The following is a 17133-nucleotide window of genomic DNA, read 5'->3' as shown; positions in this document are numbered from 1 at the left end:
CCAGGGAAATCCAATCTAAGCAGCTCCCATGGGGGGGTAGTGCTACATGTGTTTTTTGGTGAAAATATTGTTTTGATAATTTTTATGGGGGTGGGGCCGCTGTCAGGTAGGCTGTACAGGGCCCCATGATTTCTAACAGCCACCCTGACAGAAGTACTTAGGTCGAGAAAGGGAGGGTAAGGACTTTGCAGATAGGAGGAAATACCAGAGTGAGCAGTAGATTGGCCTCATACATAGCCTGCCCTGTTGCTGCCCCTTCATTGTCCAGTCTAGGGTTAGAGAAAGGACACGCAGTATCATGCCTACCTGTGCTGTTCGAGGAGGCTGTGTAAATCTCAGGACTGGATAGACAGATATACAAATGCTTTGGCAAAAAAGCTTAACTAAAAGCAGGGCCGGCGCTACCTATAGGCAAGGGAGGCACCGGACCTAGAGCGCACTTCACTAGGGGGCGCTCAGTGGCGTTATAGGGGAGGGCTGCGGGTATAGCTCCCAACCACCGGCCATTCCATCACTTGGCTCTATCTAATTCCCTGACAGGGACACGCTGGCTGTGCACTTCACCCTGCAGCTCCCTGTCAGCGCTGATGACTCCGCCTCCCCCCACTGGCACTCTATGGTCCAGGGCAGACTGACCAATCGGGTGCTGCCCTGGACGATCATTGAGTCAGGTGGCAGCAGGTGTGGGGTGCGGGAAGCGGGACAGCAAGAGGCGGCGACGGGGAGGAAAAGCAGCGAGGGCGGGACCTCCCAGGACCGATGGACAGGCTGCCGGGGGCCGAAGAACGAGGATGGGCAGGAAATGCAGGCAGCCGGGGACAGCTGCATCTGCCTTCAAACGGATGCCCTAGAAGAAGCAGCTCCACAACCTGTCCTCAGCCAGCTACGAGAATGTGACCTGCCCACTGCTGGTATGGAAGGTACTGTACTGTCTGTGTCACATACACCTTCCTACAGACAGGGGCTGCAGACAGTGCAGAGGTCTCTCTCACTTCCCTCCTCTCCACCCCCCCCTCCTCCTCCTCTCCATCCACCCACCTCCTCTTCATCCACCCTCCTCTCCATCCACCCCCCTCTCCTGTGTCCTCAGTGCGCACGCTCCACTCCCCCACACTCTGTACCATCCCTCTTCTGTCTCCTCAGTGCACATGCTCCACTCCCCTCCTCTCCCCCTCCTCTACATCCACCCCCTCTCCTCTCCATCCACCCCCTCTTCCATACATTTCCTTCTCCCCCCTCCTCTCCATCCCCCCCCCTCTTCTCTCCATCCACCCACCTCCTCTTCATACACCCCTCCTCTCCATCCACCCCCTCTCCTTTCACCTCCTCTCCATCCACCCCCCTCCTCTCCATCCACCCCCCTCTCCTCCGCGCCTCCTCTCCATACACCCCCCTATCCTCCCCCCTTTCTCTCCATACAACCCTCCTCTCCACCTCTTCTCTCCCCCTTCTCTCCTCCTCTCTCCATCCACCCCCCTCTCCTCCCCCTTCCTCTCCACCCCCTCCCCTCCACTCATTCTGTCCACCTCTTCTCTTCCCCCCCCTCTCCATCCAGCCCCCTCTCTTCCCCCTCTTACTCTCCACCCCTCCTCCTCTCCTTTTCTCCCCTCTCCTCTCCACCCCCCTCCCCCCTTCCTCTCCATACACCCCCTCCTTTCCACCTCTTCTCTCCCCCCTCTCCTCTCCATCCACCTTTCCCCCCCTTCCTTTCTATACACCCCCTCCTCTCCTCCATTCCTTCCTCTACATACACCTCCACCCCCCTCTCCTCCCCCCTTCCTTTCCATACACCCCCTCCTCTCCACCCCTCTTCTCTCCTCCTACTCTCCATCCCCCTCTCCTCTCCCCCCCTCCTCATTACCTAGAGCACACCCCTTAACCCTGCATGCAGTACGTAGCACACTCCTCAACCCTGCACTCAGTACCTGGTGCACCCACAACCCTGCACTATCTAAAAAGCACACCCGGCAACCCTGCACGCAGTACCTAGCGCAACCCTGCACTCAATACTTAGCGCAAACCCCTCAACCCTTCACTCAGTACCTAGCACACCTCTCAACCCTGCATGCAGTACCTAATGCACCCCTCAACCTTGCAATCATTACGAAGAGCACCCTGCAACCCTGCACGCAGTACATAGTGCATCCCTCAACCCTGCACGCAGTACAAAGCGCATCCTGCAACCCTGCACTCTTTATGTAGCGCACCCCGCAACCCTGCACTCCCCTGCATTCTGTGCATTACAAACTCCTGACCCCTGCCACCTACACCGTATACATGGGCAGGGGAAAGGGGGTGCAGTCAAAGGCAGAGCCAAGGGGGGCGGCAAAATTAGATTTCGCCTAGGGTGTCAAAAATCCTTGCACCGGCCCTGCCTAAAAGTATTTTATCTGTACTGAGATGTTTTTGGAGTTTAGCTTTAAAAGGATAATATATTCTTATGCAACAGACAACACACAGTCCTGTCTATAGACAGCCGACAAGCCAAATTTGATGAATGCATTCTTCTTTCAGCTTTATTGTGACACTTGATATGTAAAACAGACTTCTGAAATGACATAGTCATTAGTTACACCCCTTAGGCCCGACACTAAAAACCTCAAGAGTTTTAAACACCAGTGTTCCTTTGCTATGGCCATATGTCTAATGCCATATACAGAGCAGTAAAACTTAATAGAACTTTCAAATCCAACTATGAAGCAATAAATAATTGCTCCTTCCCACCAATTAAACTTTGATGTTATTAAATGTTTAGCCTTCTGACGACAGATACTCTATGGGCAAGGAGTTAATCAAACTGAATAGAGAAAATAAACTACCTCTTTATTTGGGCAAGGAAATGTGCCAAGCCATAAAAATAATACATTGTTTTTAGAAATAAACTGTACATGAAGTTTGCTGCTAATAGGTAGAGATTGTAAAATAATTACTGCAAAAGACTGTCAAAAATCAATCCTCTAATACCCTCTCTAATGTTTTTCAGAGCAAAAATTAAAATTTATTTGGAGATTTGGGAATATTTTTCCCAAAGGCAGAATATACTAAAGATGTATTTTTAAATAAAAAGTAAGAATGAAGATTGTGTGTGCCTTTCAGAGTTTTATTTCAGTTTCTAAATATCTCCTGGAACATAAAGTCAACCTGTCACGAACCTGGGCAATTCAAACAAAGCATATCAAGAAACTATGCGTACCGTATCTCAGTTCAAAATCACATTTCGAAAAGATTGCAGAGCTAGAGACAAAGGTAGTTAATGATATGTGGAAGTCTTTGCATTCATATAAAGCTTTACCTTTACTGGAAAAGTAAATACTGAGAAATATCTAAAGTTTCATTTAATCGCATAAAAGCCCTTGATTTATACAATTTTCCCTGAAATCTAACACCAGTTTTTGGGTTGTAAGCATTCAGACTCACAAAGGGAGTATGAACTTTCAAAAATTACTGCTAGCTACCAACTTTTCAGAGCTTTTAGTAACACTTCCAATCTTAACTGCATCCTAGATGGGACTACTTCACAGATTACATAGTTACATAGTAGTTGAGGTTGAACAAAGACTATAGTCCATCCAGTTCAACCTGTGTAGGTGTGTGTGGACATAAGTATCTCACATACCCCTAATGGTTTGAATCACATTCGCACTGGTTTGTCCACCAATGCCTTATAATGCCTGCATTTGCCCCAATTTTTGACCAACTTACTTTGTTTTGACCAAATCTACTGATAATCACACCTATCAGATTTCCCCAAATGTAAATGGAGATCCACTCAAACATCAAGGATAAGGGATGCTGTAGTATTCTACAGTGTTTACTAAAAAAATAAATTAAAAAAAGGTTCTCATCCTCTCTGGCTTTGGCACCCAACCTCCAGCCTAGTCAGATTTGCTCATATAGACAGGCTGTCTGAGCCACTGTGTGTTTGATGGCAAGACCGTTAGGCCCCTTTCACACATACGATCCGTTCAGTTCATCAGTTCAGTCACGTCAAAATGTATCAGTTTTTCATCCATTTTTCATCCGTTTTTCATCCGTTTTCATCAGTTGTCATCCATTTTTCGTCAGTTGTTATCCGTTTTTCATCCATTTTTCGTCAGTTGTTATCCATTTTTCATCCGTTTTTCATCAGTTGTTATCCGTTTTTCGTCAGTTATCTGTTTTTCATCAGTTGTCATCCGTTTTTCATCTGTTGTCATCCGTTTTTCGTCCGATCCGTTTTTTTGACGGATGAAAAATAGGGCATTCATACGTTCAAAAAAACGGACATTGACGGAAGCGGATGAAAATGGATGTTAACTGATGATCTTCCTTTGTCATCCGTTTTTACATAGAGATACATTGATGTCCATTTTTCATCCGTCAACGGATGGATGAAAAACGGACAAACGGACAGCATGTGTGAAAGGGGCCTAATGAATGTTGCCAAATTTATTGGTAAAGATTCCGAAAACAAACTATAATAATTCTAATAAAGGTACTTGCAAAAAAAGTACTTCATCCTAATAAAGGATTCCACAAGCTTACAGAGTACGTTTGGATACTTCTTTAGACAAAGCTGCAAACAAAAATAATGAGCTTCTCTATCGATGTATAACAAGCAGAACTATCCCAAAATTTTGTAGAAAAAAAACATGCTCATGGTCAGTAACCGTTGCAGATTAAAGTCCTTCAAATAAGCTGAAGGATTCACACAATCCTAGGTGGTACATTAGTTCTTAGTGCTGATAGATCTACAAGGTATTTAGAACAGGTGTAAATTATGATGCTCACCTAGGCTGCCCCTATGCAAAGGGTATCTGCACTAAAGCACACTTGCTAACACTTAACCCTCCCCAGCTACAGTGAGGGGGAAAAAGTATTTGATCCCCTGCTGATTTTGTACGTTTGCCGACTGACAAAGAAATGATCAGTCTATAATTTTAATGGTAGATTTATTTTAACAGTAACAGACCGAACAAAAAAAAAAACGCATTTTTAACCACTTAAGCCCCGGAAGATTTTACCCCCATTCCGACCAGGGGGTATTTTGCGATTCGGCACTGCGTGACTTTAACGGACAATTGCGCGGTCGTGCGACGCTGCACCTAAACGAATTTGGCGTCCTTTTTTTCCCACAAACAGAGCTTTCTTTTGGTGGTATTTGATCACCTGTGCGATTTTTTGATCACGCGCTATAAACAAAAAAAGAGCGTCAATTTTGCAAAAATAGCAATATTTTTCACATTTTTTTATATGAAATTCCCCAAAAAAAATTTAAAAATCAAAATTTTTTTACTTTTTCGGCCAATTTGTTTTATGCTACCTATGTTTGGTAAAAAAAAATCGCAAAAAACGTATTTTGATTGGTTTGCGCAAAAGTTATCGCGTTTACTAACAAAGGGAAAGATTTCTGTCATTTTTGTTGTTTTTTTTTTTAACGTGTAATGGCGGCGATCTGCGATTTTTTTTTGCGGTACTGCGACATTGGGGCGGACAGATCGGACCCTTGACTGACATTTTTGACACTTTTGGGGTTACCAGTGACATTTCTACAGTAATCAGTGCTATATATATGCACTGTTACTGTAAAAATACACTGGTAGTGAAGGGGTTAACTTTATTTGGGAGGGAGGGGCTGTGTGTATCCCTAGGGGCGTGCTTTCTACTGTGATTGGCTGGGGCTTGAGCTGTATGGACACTGATCAACGGATCTACATACTAGATCCGAGTGATCAGTATCCTAACAGCAAGGAGAATGACAGGCAGCTTGTTTACACAAGCTGCCTGACATTCTCCCTCTCCCCCGCCGATCGCCGAGTGACCGGCGGACATCGGGTCCGCCGGTCACACGCGCGGGGGGGTCCGTGACCACGCGGGAGCGGGAGCGCGCCTCCGGGGGCGCGCGGGAGCTCCCTAGACCCTCACAAGCTAGTGACGTAGCCCTACGTCACTTTGCCTGTGAGGGGCTGACTGCCGACGTAGATCGGCGTTAGGCAGTCGGCAAGTGGTTAAAAAGCTAAAAATTGATTTGCATTTTAATGAGTGAAATAAGTATTTGACCCCTTTGCAAAACATGCCTTGTACTTGGCGAAACCCCTGTTGGCAATCACAGAGGTCAGATATTTCTTGTAGTTGGCCACCAGGTTTGCACACCTCTCAGGAGGGATTTTATCCTACTCCTCTTTGTAGATCCTGCCCAAGTCATTAAGATTTTGAGGCTCCCTCCACATTTTTTCTATGGGATTAGGGTCTGGAGACTGCCTAGGCCACTCCAGGACCTTAACGTGCTTCTTCTTGAGCTACTACATTGTTTCCTTGACTGTGTGTTTTGGGTCATTGTCATGCTGGAATACCCATCCACGACCCATTTTCAATGCACCCAAGATACATGGGCCCCATCCATCATCCCTTTGATGCGGTGAATTGTCCTGTCCCCTTAGAATAAAAACACCCCCAAAGCATAATCTTTCCACCTCCATGTTTGATAGTGGGGATGGTGTTCTTGGGGTCATAGGCAGCATCCCTCCTCCTCCAAACACGGCTCGATTTTGGTTCTCAACTGACCACAACACTTTCACCCAGTTCTCCTCTGAATCATTCAGATATTCATTAGCAAATTTCAGACAGGCCTGTACATGTGCTTTCTTGAGCAAGGGGACCTTGCAGGTGATGCAGGATTTAAGTCATTCAAGGCGTAGTGTGTTACCAATTGTTTTCTTGGTGATTATGGTCCAAGCTGCCTTAAGATCACTGACAAGATTCTCCCGTGTAGTTTTGGGCTGATTCCTCAACGTTCTCATGATCATTGAAACTCCATGAGGTGAGATCTTGCATTGAGCCCTAAACTGAGGGAGACTGACAGTTATTTTGTGTTTCTTTCATTTGTGAATAATCTCACCAACTGTTGACACCCTCTCACCAAGCTGCTTGGCGATGGTTTTGTAGCCCATTCCAGTCTTGTGCATGTCTACTATCTTGTTCCAGCTCTTTGGTCTTGGCAATGGTGGAGAGATTGGAATCTGATTGATTGCTTCTGTGGACAGGTGTCTTTTATACAGGTAACAAGCTGAGATTAGGAGCACTCCCTTTAAAAGAGTGCTCCTAATCTCAGCACATTACCTATACAGAAGGTACCTGGGAGTCAGGAAGCTTGCTGATTGAAAGGGGATCAAAAACGTATTTCACTCAGGAAAATGCAAATCGATTTATAACCTTTTTTAAATGCTTTTTTTCTGGATTTTTTGTTGTTATTCTGTCTCTCATTGTTAAAATAAACCTACCATTGGGGGCGTGGCCAGCAGCCAAGGAGTTTGGCCATGGCTTGCTAGAGCTCCCACAGCACGTCCTGCATACAGGCTTAAATTAACAGCCCAAAGCAGCGGTGACCTGTAAAGATCCTCACTGCAGTGTGTTAAAATCCTCAGGCTCAACACCATGGGAGAGAGGAAGATGCAAATCTATTGATGGGGATACCCAGCCAAGCTCTCCATTACTAAGGATGATGTCACCTATAATATTACCACGGTGAAGAAAGGTCTACGTCTAGCTCGCAAATGGGGTTCGCTCCCGTTTGAATCTGAGCCTACCTCTTCAAGAAGACATTCTTCCACGGCATCTCCTCCGCCAAGATCCTTACCCAGAAAAAAAGAAGGATGATCTACAAATTATGCCACAGCCCTCGCTGTATTGTTCAAAAAGGTTAATGTAATGATATTGCCTGTAGCGGAATGCTACTCAATGCGCGTTCGTGCAAATTCTTTACTTGTTTTATTTCAATAGTTTTTTTGAATTTCTTGTTCTTCGTAGTCCTTTTTCTGGTACGACAGACATTTAATCTTTTCTCTTTTGGAATCTTCATCCTACCTGGCATGTTGCCTGATACTTTAGAGAATGCCCTTCTTCCTTAAAGCATTATGGAACTTGCCTGGAGGGATAAGTTCAAGTTTGCTGCTTATGAAGGTAATCTACCACCAGTCCATCATTTGTTTTTCCCCTCCATTATGACAATAAAATTTTTGGCCATAAATGCTAAAGGCTTGAATAGCCCTTACAAATGTAAAGCCCTGTGGAATGACAATAAAAAACTCAATTGTGATGTTTTGTGCGTTCAAGAGTCGCATTTTCATGCACAGTGTCCACCGAAATGTTCACATAACATGTTACTGCATGTTATTTTTTTGTTTTTGCAAACATGAATGCTAAAAAGAAAGGGGTTTTCATCGCCATTAAAACTCCATCTCTTTTAGGTTACACGATAAGCTTATAGATGACAATGGTAGATACAGTATCTGACAAAAGTGAGTACACCCCTCACATTTTTGTAAATATTTTATTACATCTTTTCATGTGACAACACTGAAGAAATTACACTTTTCTACAATGTAGTGATTGTACAGCTTGTATGACAGTGTAAATTTGCTGTACACATCAACACACAGCCATTAATGTCTAAACTGCTGGCAACAAAAGAGAGTACACCTCTAAGTGAATTTGTCCAAATTGGGCCCAAAGTGTCAATATTTTGTGTGGCCACCATTGTTTTCTGTCACTGCCTTAACCCTTTTGGGCATGAAATTCACCAGAGCTTCACAGGTTGCCACTGGAGTCCTCTTCCACTCCTCCCTGATGACATCACAGAGCTGATGGATGTTAGAGACCTTGCGCTACTCCACCTTCCGTTTGAGGTTACCCCACAGATGCTTAATAGGGTTTAGATCTGGAGACATGATTGGCCAGTCCATCACCTTTATCCACAGCTTCATTAGCAAGGCAGTGGTTGTCGTGGAGGACACTCCCACCACCATGCTTGACTGTACTCCTCACCTGGTTGCAGCCACACATGCTTGAAATCATCTGAACCAAATAGGTTTATCTTGGTCTCATCAGACCAGAAGACATGGTTCCATGCTTTCTTGTGCATTATCTTTAGAAGAGGCTTCCTTCTGTGATGACAACCATGCAGACCAATTTGATGTATTGTGCGGCATATGGTCTGAGCACTGACAGGCTGACCCTCCACCCCTTCAACCTGGCAGCACTCAAATGTCTATTTCCCAAAGACAACCTCTGTATATGATGCTGAGCATGTACACTCAACTTCTTTGGTAGACCATGGCGAGGCCTGTTCTGATCAGAACCTGTCCTGTTAAACCGCTGTATGGTCTTGGCCACCGTGCTGCAGCTCAGTTTGAGGGTCTTGGCAATCTTGTTATAGCCTAGGCCATCTTTATGTAGAACAATAATTATTTTTTTTCAGATCCTCAGAGAGCTCTTTGACATGAGGTGCCATCTTGAACTTCCAGTGACCAGTATGAGAGAGCGAGAGCGATAACACCAAATTTAACATACCTGCTCCCCATTCACACCTGAAGCCTTGTAACACTAATAAGTCACATGACACCAGGAGGAAAAATGGCTAATTTTAGCCCAATTTGGACATTTTCACTTAGGGGTGTACTGGGTGTACTCACATCTGTTGCCAATGGTTTAGACATTAGTGGCTGTGTGTTGAGTTATTTTGAGGGGACAGCAAATTTACACTGTTATACAAGCTGTACACTCACTACTTTACATTGTAGCAAAGTTTAATTTCTTCAGTGCTGTCACATGAAAAGATATAATAAAATATTTTCAAAAATGTGAGGGGTGTACTCACTTTTGTCAGATACTGTATATAGTGTTAGTATGTGAGTGGAACTATGTGATGTACACCATTGTAAATCAGTATGCTCCTAATCAATACCAGATTTCTTTTATTCGTAATCTCCTTAAAAAAAGCCCCAAAAAATAGCAAGTGTTATTTCCTGTTGATGGGTGACTTTAACTTGGTGGTTGATAGAGTTGCAAATACTTCAGCCTCTGGCTCAGCTTTTAGACACACTTTACAGTCCCTACGGAAAACTATATAATGCACAGAGATGTCTTTCCCAGTCTGAGAAGGACTATACGTTCTTCTCACATCCTCACTCTACATACTCAAGAATTGTATAGGGAGAGGTATAAGCAGTAGAAAGAGAGAAGTGCTTATGCCGCTGTACAGAACACTGGTGAGACCTCACTTGGAGTATTGTGCGCAGTACTGGAGGCCATATCTCCAGAAGGATATAGATACTCTAGAGAGAGTTCAGAGAAGAGCTACTAAACTAGTACATGGATTGCAGGAAAAAACTTACCAGGAAAGGTTAAAGGGCCTTAACATGTATAGCTTGGAAGAAAGAAGAGACAGAGGGGATATGATAGAAACTTTTAAATACATAAAGGGAATCAACTCGGTAAAGGAGGAGAGCATATTTAAAAGAAGAAAAACTACCACAAGAGGACACAGTTTTAAATTAGAGGGGCAAAGGTTTAAAAGTAATATGAGGAAGTATTACTTTACTGAGAGAGTAGTGGATGCATGGAATAACCTTCCTGCAGAAGTGGTAGCTGCAAATACAGTGAAGGAGTTTAAGCATGCATGGGATAGGCATAAGGCTATCCTTCATATAAGATAGGGCCAGGGACTATTCATAGGATTCAGATATATTGGGCAGACTAGATGGGCCAAATGGTTCTTATCTGCCGACACATTCTATGTTTCTATGTTTCTATGATCTGTCTATTGTAGACCTGCATACCTTAGAAAATATATCCCATGCTGACATTCACACCATAACATGGTTGGACCACGCCCCAATCTCAGTAGAGATTCAAGAAAAGCACAATGTGGCACCGTTTGTGTTGTGGCGTAATAATTCCTTTTTGTTCACACAGAAGAACGACCAAAAAAGGGTATCCAGCCAACTTAAGGAATACTTTTTGTTGAAGAAGGTACCAGGCTCTAACCCTATAATGGTATGGTGCGCCCACAAGGCATATATGAGGGGACTCTTGATCCAAGCATCAGCTTTAGAAAAGATAAAGAGGCAACAACAGGTGGAATAGCTAAATAAAAGAAGTACAACTCCTGCATTGATTGCAGAGTTAGAGAACTGCCGCAACAAATTATGTCAGCTGCTGCTCTTGGAGCAAGAGAAAAGTCTCAAACGCCTAAAGGCGGATTACTCACAGAGTAATAAAACTGGTAAAATAAGAGCCCGGCAGTCCAAATTTAAAATCCCTTATTTACTACACCCTAAGAATAACTCTAAAATAATTCACCCTAAAGTGATAGCAAATTCATTTATGGAGTACTACAAATCTCTGTACAACCTGAATAAAGATAGCTCTACTCCCCATCCAACCTCAGAACTAATAAACACTTTTTTAGAGTCAATCAATCTTCCAAATGTAGATCATCCTTCTCTGGAGAGGCTTAATATCCCTATTACTGAACTGGAAATAGGTAGAGTGATAAATTCCTTAGCCAATAAATAAGTCACCAGGCGCTGATGGCTTATCAGCGGAATATTATAAGGCCTTTAAGGACATCTTGTCGCAAAATCTTCTAGATATGTTTAATGAAGCAGTTGATACTAGTGAATTCCCACAGGAGATGTTACAGGCTATAGTAGTGACTGTACCCAAACCAGGGAAGGAGCTCAATTGTCCACAAAATCTCTGTCCTATCTCCCTCCCTAATAGGGATGATCGAACGGTTCGGGTCGACCATCGGTTCGAACCGAACATTGACTGTTCGAAATTCGGCCGAATTCCGAACTTTTTGCGGAAAAAGTTCGCAATTCGGCAACCAGAACTGACCAAAATGCAATGGGACAGGAACTGGGATTTAAAAGCCCGTGATTGGACCAGAACCATCAGTAAAAGCCAATTGAGGGGGTAGGAGGGTGCTAAGAATGTGATTGGAGTGACTAGGGGGTCCAGAGGCCAATCAGTAGTGAATACGCCCCCCAGTATATAACATAGCCCCGCCAAATCTCTAGCACTGTAATACAGGGGCTGTGGAATAGGGATGATCGAACGGTTCGGGTCGACCATCGGTTCGAACCTAACATTGACTGTTCGAAATTCGGCCGAATTCAGAACTTTTTGCGGAAAAAGTTCGTAATTCTGCAACCAGAACTGACCAAAATGCAATGGGACAGGAACTGGGCTTTAAAAGCCCGTGATTGGACCAGAACCATTAGTAAAAGCCAAATGAGGGGGCAGGAGAATGCTAGGAATGTGATTGGAGTGACTAGGGGGTCCCTAGGCCAATCATTAGTGAATACGCCCCCCAGTATATAAGATAGCCCCCGCCAAATTCCTAGCATTGTAATACAGGGACATGGAAGAGAGTGGAAGCAGTTCTGTAAGTTTTGCTTTAAAAGTGTCATTTAGCATTTATTTGTGTGAGGAAAGTGATATCTAGTGTAGTTAGGGTGCTATTTTCCACTTTAGTTAGATGCAAAAATTTTGTTTCTGTAAAGAAAGTGTTAAGTGCCAGGGTGACCGTAATGTAGTGTAGGGTGAACTGACACTGACTGCTATGGCAGGGTGACCAAACCCTTCCATTTCAGGGTGACCGCTATAGAGAAAAGATTGTTTCTCTTATGTGACTTACAGAGCAGCGATATGGCTTCTCTCCGTTCAGCCTGCTTTTTGGCTGCAGGCGTTTATAGGGATGTTTTTGAGGACAAGTTTGGAGTCAGGCATGACATCTAAACTTGTGTATTGGGGTATATATACACACACATGTCTGTATATATACACCTGCACATATATAAGTGTGAAAGGAGCAGAAAACTATACTTGCGCTAATTAAATAATTAGCACCAATATGTCTCCGCTCCTATCACACCTATATATGTGTATGTGTAAAATACATATAAGTGTGTGTGTATATATATACCCCTATACAGAGGTTCAGATGTTTTGCCGGCCTCCAAAGAACCCAAAAAAATACCCAAAAAAACGCCAGCGCCAAAAAAAAAGGACCATGTGATATTTCAGTTTTTCTTTTTTAATAAATCTGCAACAATGTCAACAATTCTGTGTTTTTCTGTCAGTATGGGGTGCTATATGTACATTCACGAGGAAGAAGAATGAACTTAAATGATTTTAGCAAATGGCTGCAATATAACAAAGAGTGAAAAATGTAAGGGGGTCTGAATACTTTCCGTACCCACTGTATACACACATACTTATATGTATTTTACACATACACATATATATAGGTGTGATAGGAGCGTAACCATATTGGTGTTAACTATTTCATTAGCGCAAAGATAGTGTTCTGCTACTTTCACACCTATATATGTGTATGGGTATATATACATATAAGTGTGTGTGTATATATACCCCTACACAGAAGTTCTGATGTTATGCCTGCCTCCAATAACCCCCAAAAAATGCCCAAAAAAAACGCTTGCTACAAAACCGGCAAGGTGTGAAAATAGCGAAGCCATATCCCTGTTCTATAAGTGACAGAATACAAACAGTCTTTTTTTTATGGTTCTGGACATGCTACAGAGCTGAAACTTCACAGGTACACTTTTTAGACCCCCCCCCCCCCCCCCCCAGACACTAAATCCAAAGTCAAAATCAAAAAATCTCTTTTTTTTCCAATAATTGGCTCTCTATCAAAAATGACAATTTTTAAGAACTCTTCAAAATGGTGTTTTTTGATTACCGAAGTTCGGGTCCCATTTATTTCAATGGGGTTCTGAAATCCAGGCCGAACTTTTGGGAAGTTCGGGTGTTCTGGTCGAACCAAACTTTTCAAAAGTTCGATCATCCCTACTGTGGAAGAGAGTGGAAGCAGTTCTGTTACTCCTGCTTCAAAAGTGTCATTTAGCAATTATTAGTGTGAGGAAAGGGATATCTAGTGTAGTTAGGGTACTATTTTCCACTATAGTTAGATTTAATAATCTAGTTTCTGTAGGGATTCAGGGTGACTGTAGTGTAGTGTAGGGTGAATTGACTCTGATTGCTATGGCAGGGTGACCAAACTCTTCCATGTCAGGGTGACCGCCATAGAAAAAAAGATGGTTTGTCTTAGAATTGCAGTAGAGCAGGGATAGGGCTCCGCTACTGTCACACCTGGGCGTTTTTGTTGCAGGCGTTTATTGGGCTTTTTTGTGGACGTCTTTGGAGGCAGGCATGACATCTGAACTTCTGTATAGGGGTATATATACACACACATATATGTATATATACACATACACACATATAGGTGTGATAGGAGTGGAGCCACATCCCTGCAAATAATTTCATTAGCGCAGGCATAGGGTTCCGCTACTTTCACACCTATATGTGTGTATGTGTATATATACATATATGTGTGTGTGTATATATATACCCCTATACAGAAGTTCAGATGTCATGGCCAGGTCAGGTGTGAAAGTAACGGGGCCCTATCCCTGCTCTACTGCAATGCTAAGACAAACAATCTTTTTTTTCTGGTTCTGGGCATGCTACAGAGCTGACACTTCACAGGTACACTTTTTAGACCCCCCCAGACACTAAATCCAAAGAAATCTAATTTTTTTTTCAATAATTTTTTCAATAATTGGCTCTCTATCAAAAACGACAATTTTTAAGAACTTTTTTTGTGTAATTAATAGTCCCTGGGGTATGACCCAGAACCCTAGGCACCTTTTAGGGGCATTTAATGGGTTTTAGGGCTTCAAAATTGTGTTTTTTGATTACCGAAGTTCGGGTCCCATTGATTTCAATGGGGTTCTGGAATCCGGACCCGAACTTTCGGGAAGTTCGGGTGTTCTGGTTAAACCGAACTTTTCAAAAGTTTGATCATCCCTACTCCCTAACACTGATCTAAAGATTTATGTGAAAGTCCTGGCTAACTGCTTAGCGGATGTAACCACTTCTCTAATTGCATTTGATCAAGTGGGATTTGTTAAAGGGCGCCAGGCCCCGGATGAAACCAGGCGAATGCTGAATCTAATTAAAATTTCTGACACCCGTAAGATCCCAGTGATTCTCCTAACACTTGCGATGCGATGCGATTGATTGAGAAAAAGCATTTGATAGGGTCCACTGGGGTTACTTACGAGCCGTATTAGGTAAATTTGGTCTCAGTCCCTACACTTTCAGCCACTATGGCACTATACACTAACCCGTCTGCTAAAATTTACACATTGTCAGTCCTTTCGGATAGTTTTACCATATTTAACGATACCCGGCAAGGATGCCCTTTATCCCCACTTATCTTCTCATTAGTGATGGAGCCCTTTGCTGAGGCAATAAGAATTAACCCTTCCATTTCAGGGATTACAGTTAATCGTACCTCACACAAAACAGGGCTCTTTGCTGACAAAGTAATCCTATTCTTAATGAATATTAGTCCCTCACTAGTTAGCGATAAAAAACAGAAACGAAAACAGAACCATACAATCCCATATACACAATCCTTTACCCACAGTTGATCCAGAGGAAGGCAAAAAACCTTAACAAAGCATGATTCAATTTGCTACGGCAGGGGAAGAAATTCCTTCCTGATCCCCTGAGAGGCAATCGGATATTTCCTGGATCAACTGTACCTATAAATATTAGTACCCAGTTATATTATGTAGACCTAGGAAATAATCCAGGCCTTTTTTAAAGCAATCTAGTGAGCTGGCCAGAACCACCTCTGGAGGGAGTCTATTCCACATTTTCACTCTTACTGTAAAGAAACCTTTCGGTATCTGTGGACAAAATCTTTTGTCCTCTAGACATAAAGAGTGCCCCCTTGTCCTCTGTGATGACCTTAAAGTGAATAACTCAGCACCAAGTTCACTATATGGACCCCTTATGTATTTAGACATGTTGATCATATCCCCCCTTATTCTCTTCTTCTCAAGAGAGAATAAATTCAGTTCCTTTAATCTTTCCTCATAGCTGAGTTCCTCCATGCCTCTTATTAGTTTGGTTGCCCTTCTCTGCACTTTCTCCAGTTCCCCAATATCCTTTTTGAGAACTGGTGCCCAAATCTGAACTGCATATTTCATATGAGGTCTTACTAATGATTTGTACAAGAGTAAAATTACATCTCCCTCTGGAGTCCATGCCTCTGTTAATACAAGAAAGAACTTAGCATGCAATGCCAAGCTACTTTTTCCAAAGCAAGCAATTATTAAGCTTATGATATACCAGAACACCCAGATCCTTCTCCGCTATGGATTCCCCCAGTTCTTCTCCACCTAGTATGTATGATGCATGCATATTTTTAGCCCCCGAGTGCATAACTTTACATTTATCAACATTAAACCTCATTTGCCACATAGTTGCCCAATAAAACAGTGCATTGAGGTCAATCCCCTGCTAAAAGCAGTTCAGTCGGTAATTGACCAATTCGAAAAGGTGTCCTACTATAAAGTTGATGTCGCCTAATGCTCGGCTTTATCTGTCAATATTTCATATAAATCCCTACTCTCCTAGAAATCACAATTTCCTTGTGGTTGGGATACGCAGTCTGTCTCTTACCTTGGTATCTAATTGATGACCCCTGTATCTAGATTATACTGGGTCAATTATAACCCCTTACTTAAAACTATACAGTTGGAATTAGTGTAGTTAGCTAAATATGAAATATCTTGGATGGGATGCATAGCCGCTTTTAAGATGATACTTTTACCACAAATGTTGTACCTCTTCCGTACACTCCCCATTACACTTCCTAACCAGTTTTTGGCTCCCCTTAGGAAAGCTCTTACGGTCTTTGTGTGGAAAGAAAAAAAAAAAGCTAGAGTTAACTTCTCAACTTAAACACAACCAGCCAGATCGGGAGGAGTGGGATTACCAAACCTGAAGCATTATTATAGAACAGCGCTCCTGGGTTAACTTAAAGATTGGGTGGCACCTTCAATGCCTAAGCCCTGGGTACTGCTGAAAAATTGCTGTCAAATAGGGACCTCACAGCATTGCTATTAGCTAAAACCACCAAGCAGCCAGTGTATTTACCGCACCATCCACCTATAGAGGTCTCTTTGAAAGCATGGGAATACTAAACAGTAACAGAAGGACCTCGGTTACCGATAAAGAAACTGGAGATTCCACTCCAAATGTATGAGTTTGTTATACCTTCCTACTCTGTCACGCCTTGGTTGCAAAGAGGTCATATATGGATTAAATATGTGGTTACCAATATGGCTCTACAGGAAACATTCCAGTATACTTTGTCATTTCCATGGTAAACATGCCTGTTGGCAACTGGATGTGGATGAGGAGGTATGGAACTATTATTATTCACCTCACATTCAAAAAGGAGGTATCTCCTGGTTCTATGCCAGATTA

The sequence above is a fragment of the Pelophylax lessonae genome (assembly GCF_965119305.1).
Source record: "Pelophylax lessonae genome assembly, chromosome: 13".
In the NCBI taxonomy this organism is placed as follows: domain Eukaryota; kingdom Metazoa; phylum Chordata; class Amphibia; order Anura; family Ranidae; genus Pelophylax; species Pelophylax lessonae.
This window is presented reverse-complemented; position numbering follows the sequence as displayed.